At 36.9% G+C, this 5,935-nt stretch overlaps 1 pseudogene across 1 annotated transcript; it reads right to left on the reverse strand.

The window, feature by feature from the left end:
- Positions 1-2,205: 2,205 nt before the first annotated feature.
- LOC149821876 (mitochondrial import receptor subunit TOM9-2 pseudogene) lies at positions 2,206-5,263 on the reverse strand (annotated as a pseudogene). The gene is made up of 2 exons (XR_016425937.1): positions 4,901-5,263; positions 2,206-2,420 (listed from the first exon to the last, which is right to left on the reverse strand). The product of XR_016425937.1 is annotated as a mitochondrial import receptor subunit TOM9-2 pseudogene (transcript).
- Between the last annotated feature and the right edge of the window lie 672 nt (positions 5,264-5,935).

Below are 5,935 nucleotides of genomic sequence, written 5' to 3' on the forward strand. Positions count from 1 at the left end.
AAATCCAGATCTGCATCAGAACACATGATAGTTCCAGATCCAGATATAATTTGACCGACTCTGATATGAGATCGACAGAAAATGGGTCGAGTATATTAGGTTTCATGTGAAATAGATAAAAGTGGTCAGATCAAACCTGGCTCCGGACCTACTCATTTATCAGATTGTGACCCATATCCCACTAAGCCCGATATTGTTTGTTCCAAACCCAACCCATTTAAAAGACCAACATTCTTTTGTGCACCATATCTGCCCCACCTTCTGTCAAAACAGATATCTGATCCGGATTCAACCGACTTCATCCTAGAAAGTAGCATTAGACACCAAACCAATGCACCACGTACCAGGTTTCTGAATAGATCAAATATGGGGGAGATCATGCTCGACCAACATTGTGTCTAGGCCTGCCAGTGGGTTAGGTATGACTCAATTCCGACCTGAATCAGATCCGACAGGGTGCTTGTTTAGGCATAATGGAATAGGCCGGCTTGGTTATTTGAGTTGGAGCCACAGGTCCAAATGATATATGGAGTTGGGTCTGATTTATGAAATTCCAAACCAGACCTAGTTTTGAACTGAGTTCCAGTTAAGATACACTATTTTTCAATTAAATTTAAAAAACAAAAACAAAAAAACAGATCGCACTAACTCGAGTTTATGTTGTTTATATTCAGACCCAGACCTGGTTCTTCCTGTGATAGATCCCGGTTAAGTATCTCTAACTCAAAGTCACGCCCCTTTTCGAGTCCCGTGAGGCCCAACCCATTGACAATCCCAGGTTTATTTGACTTTGAAGAGTTGATCTGGTTTCTATATGGATCCAACCCAAACTCACAGTGGCCTATCGGATCATCGTTATGAACCGAGTCATGTGGCATTCGACCTTGCTTTAAGAGACTCCATCCATGGGTTTCAAACTGGTGGCATCCTGTCAACTTGGTGACATTCACAAGTTATCCCTACCAGATGAGCAGAGATCTTGTAGAAAAATATTTCTTACATTAATTTCTGGTCACATAATAGGAAATCTGCTTTTTCTGCTGAACAAAATATATAAAGTACATTTATCAGATCACATAAGATGGACGCATGCAAGGGCACATGAATTCCTGGTGCCAACCTTCCAAATTTCCTTAGTTTAACTATGTCAAGTTGGTAAAAACTACAGAGCTTTCAGATGACTTATGGCTTTGATATAGGGCTGGCAAGTCCAGATTGGGCTGTTTGGACTCAGCTCATGAGTTCATCACGAGATGAGCTTTACGAGCCAATCACTACTTGGCTTGTTTTCTAAAAAAATTTGTTTTAAGTGTTTTTTATAACTGGATAATATATAAAATATATAATACAAAAAATTGGCAAAAAATGAGACGTTAAGAAAAATGCCTCAATTTACCAAATCTGACGAATGGATAATCTTGCTGGTCTTCAAAAAATTTCATAACACTTTTACCCTTTGCGGGTGCGAATTTTCAATTTTCGCACATCATGACGATAAAATAATACAACTACAAAATTCATCAACAAAATCACATCTAAAGTTGCAATTTTTTAAAAAAAGATTACAAAATTCAAAAAAAATTGAGTGTGATCACTTGCAAAAAACATAAAATTTACCAAAGTTTGATAATTGCAAAATTGTGGACATGAAATGATGTAAAATTCTTTAATATTTGCAAATTTTCAATATTGCAAAATTAATTATTCACATCGCACATGTATTGAAAAAAAAATCTTGCTAATTTTTGTCCCATATCAATGAATGGATTCCCATTCAATAAAGAGCAATTGAAAATAATTGATGCAAAAGCTTCACAGTTGTATGATGATGAGTTACGCAACGAAAAACTTTATCGAATGCAAACAGTTCTAGTACCTATCAACAAAGTCAAATGATCATGAAATTGCTTGTGGCAAAAGGTTTACTCATCTTGAGCAGTATCGCGAGTTTTTGAGAAATCATATGGTTCAGAATAACCTTAAAACAAAATTTGTGAAAAGTTGCAATAACAAACACACTCTTGTATGTACAAGAAATAACTCAGAGACTATAGTAGATTGTCCTTGAAAGATCCACTGCACAAAGATGCGTGGAGCAATGTTCTTTAAAGTGAAGATGTATCAAAGCGAGCATACATATGATAGATCAATGGGCATCTACAACGAATAGTCAGATTTCAAGAAAAAAAATTCAAAACATAACGAAAGACTTTTTTAAACTAATTTGAAATTATCCTCAAACTCGGGCACATTAAAAGTTAGAATCAAACCATTACAATTCAAACGTTACAAAATAATTTCATTTATATCATAAATGAAATTTCAAAGTTTGTACACAAAACACAAAAAAAAAAGTTACAGCCCAGTTCAACACAACAATCTCTGTGTCCTTCGACTTTCGTCTGCCTATTTTCGCATTACTGAAAAGAGAAAAAAAAACAAAGTGTAAGACACGTCTTGCCTAACACAATTTTGCAGACCCTTACTAGCTCTCAACAAGCAAACCATTCTCGTGCATTCTCATACATATATCAAACATGCAATGCATGCATACAATTATACGTACTTAAGCAATGCAATCTTATGCAAAATCTGTGTAAATAAAGCAGACAATTTTACGCATATCTTTATGCATAAGTACACATAATTCAAAGATATAATCATATGTAACTGTATTCGGGCATACGCAGAAACCTTACTCAGTTTGATCGACTTGGATGGGATAGATGCGTCGAACAGCTGTATTGGGTTAAGTAACATCAAATCACCCATCTTTTCCTCTCTTGGGATTGATGGGTAGTCTTCCTCATAGTTGAAGGACATTTGGTAAACAATCTTTATTAACATTACTTGGAAAAAGGTGGGCTAAACAAGATTTATTAACATTACCATTAACTTGCATGGTATCAGACCCAGTGGGATGACCTGGCTGGACTGCAGTATGAAACATACCTGTTGAAGTTTAAGTGTGCTGAAACAAAAGAAGCACTGACAGCCTTTCCCTCCTTCTAATCTTCTCTTCACTGTTCTTCTCAATCTTTCTTCTTCTTTCATACCCTTCACAATCTTTCTTCTTTTTTATTTTTTTAATCCTTTTCCATCTTTTTTCCTCTTTTTTACCTGAGTTTCTTCTGTCATCCCTCTTTCTTCTACTTTTTCCCAGTCTTGTTTCAATTGCATTTCAGTTTCTTAACTTGTTCTAAAACTGTCTGGACTTGTTTTGTTTTATTCACTAAACAACAAACGCACATGAGGCATGAGCTGAAGCTACCATGCTTTGTTGCTTTGTTGCTTTGTTGTTTCCCTATTCCTCACCCAATCTAAGGCGCCTTTCATTCAAGTCGCTTTGGAAGCTACTCTGCTCCCTATTCTTACCTATCTTAGTTCTCTTTCACAGAGTTTCCTTATCTTGTATATCGTTTTTCACACCTACTTTAAAGTCCGAGCTTTCTTTATTTCTTATCACAGATCTGAAGTCTTTATTAAGTTTTTCTTGCTGGTTTCATACCCAATTTCAAAGAATATCTATTTTGGGTTGATATTGATTGCATTGGTGATTGTGTCCCCGTATAGTGCAGAATCATATAGCTATTAACTACTACGACTTCCATGCTGCTTTTATTCTCAGGTTTGTCTACGTAAAAAATAAAAAGAAGGGTATACAGAGAAGCTACTTTTAAAACCAGCCCTTCTAGTTTCTTTAAGGTCTGCTATTTCCTTCAATCAAAGCAAGTTGGTGCATTTTTTTACTCTTTTTCTTTCCGGTAAAAAATGTATTGAGAAACAGCAGATGTATAGAGACTTTCATCAACCCCCCCCCCCCCACATAAAATCCTTAGGGTACCAAGATGTATTTGAGAGTGTTTTTCATCACACTGCTTTCTAGGACCAAGAATATGGTGGTGAAAGCAACATAGTGTTTCAAAGGGAGTGAGTGCTGTGGTTAAGGTTTTCACCAGCATGGGGAGGTAAAGCCACTGTCCTTATATATTGTAATACTTGGTTTTTGGCATTGTCATAAACGCAGCACATTGCAGGTGAGCAACCTAAATATCTTCTCTTGTTGTGTATGCACTTTTATTTTTCCCATTGGCGTATTACTGCATATGTGCATTACATCTCAACATTATTCATGAGTTGCTTAAATAGACTCGGTCTCATTACAGTCGATCCTGGCAGTGCAACTAGTGGCAGATTGGCCAGAACAAGGTGAACCAAGCTCAGACAACATCAGGCATCAGGTGATTCAATTAGGCATAACTATGCACAACCACTAATTATATTCTAACAAAGCGATGTACAATGAACAAAGTGGTTAATAACATGTCCGGATCAAAAAACCTGCACCAAGAGGACGAGCTACAGAATCTCTCCCAGAATACGGGAACCAATAAAACGAAATAACGCAGTGCAGTTCCTTTTATCTATTTATTCTTGTTTACAAGCAAATTTAGAGTGTAATTTCCTTTTCTCACAAACAACTACAAGGATCCAATCACTACAAGCCACACGAGAATCAACGAACACCATCCATAATTCCATATCAAACTTTAGCTCAAAGAAAGCAATCAATGTCGAAGAAATGATGAAGTGCATGATTCCACAAAAATAAACAGAAACAAACGTCTCCCAACAATTATATGATTAATATCCACATAACAAACCCACACCAACACACCCTTTCTCCTCAAAGATGGACTTAAACCCTAAACCCCTAGAAACCCAAAATTTATTTTCAAAAAAAAAAGAAAAAGAAAAACCGCTTTCCACCTCCCAGATTGCAAAACGCCATGGCCCTCAAAGCCCAAACCCTAAACCTCACAAAATAAAGAAGCAAAGGGGCGAATTCGAAACAGGAATAAAACGAAACACTGATTGAAGGAATAGAGGAAGGACAAACCGATCTACTTGGGCTGGGGAATTAACGAAGAAGGGGAAGGGGTGCCAAGGAGGCTGGCCTGCTGCATCTCGAGCTCGTTCATCTGCTGATCGCGGTCCATCTCGATGATCAGTGGGACGACGAGGATCAGGAAGGTGGTTCCGGCGATCCAGGCGGCCTTGCCGGTGCTTCGCAGGAGCTTCTTCCCGCAGTCGGACGCCGACGACACCGCCTCCCTCCCCTTCTGCAGCAGCGGCGACTGCCGGATCGAACTCGACACCCTCCCCACCACCCCTTCATTATTGGGGTTGCCCGCTCCCTTCCGCCTCTGCGACATCTCCTCTTCTTCTCCTCCTGGCGTCTCTGTTTAGGGCACCAAATGTGAGCCTTACGCTTTACATATAATTCCATTGGATTATACCCAACCCGATGCATACCCCAACACGTTAACCGGTCCATAGTTTTTAGGTGTACCTAAGTCCGAATGAGATTGCATTGGGTTTGGGTCTTACTTTTAGACTTCATTCATAATAGAGTCTGATAAGGCCCAACCTAAACCCGACCCAGTTACACCCTTACTCTCATGTTAGGGTTTGGTTTTGCTAAATTTCATTTTTTTTAATTATTTTAGATTTTAGTGGTTGTTGTATTTTAATCTTTATTTTTAGAATATATTAAGTAAATGCATGTAAAATTTGAATTTTTTTAAGTATGCTTAGATTTTAGGAGTTTTGTATTTTAATTCAGATTTTTGTAATTTATTGAGTAAATGTATGCTAAATTTATTTATTTTTATGTATACTTTAAATATTAGTATTTTTTTATGTTAATCTCTAATTTTATAATTTATTAAGTGAATGCTTGTTTTTCTTTTAAGTATGCTTAGATTTTATGTTATGGGTTTTGCATTTGGGTTCTTATTTTTGCAATTTATAAAGTGAATGCATGTTAGATATGATTTCTTTTTTTGGGATGTGTTTAGATTTTAGGAATTTTATTTTTTATTTTTTTAATTTATTGGATAAATGCATATTAAATTTGATTTTTTTCGAGTAT

This window comes from Nuphar pumila, chromosome 11, assembly GCF_984573655.1.
Source record: "Nuphar pumila chromosome 11, dmNupPumi1.hap1.1, whole genome shotgun sequence".
NCBI lineage: Eukaryota > Viridiplantae > Streptophyta > Magnoliopsida > Nymphaeales > Nymphaeaceae > Nuphar > Nuphar pumila.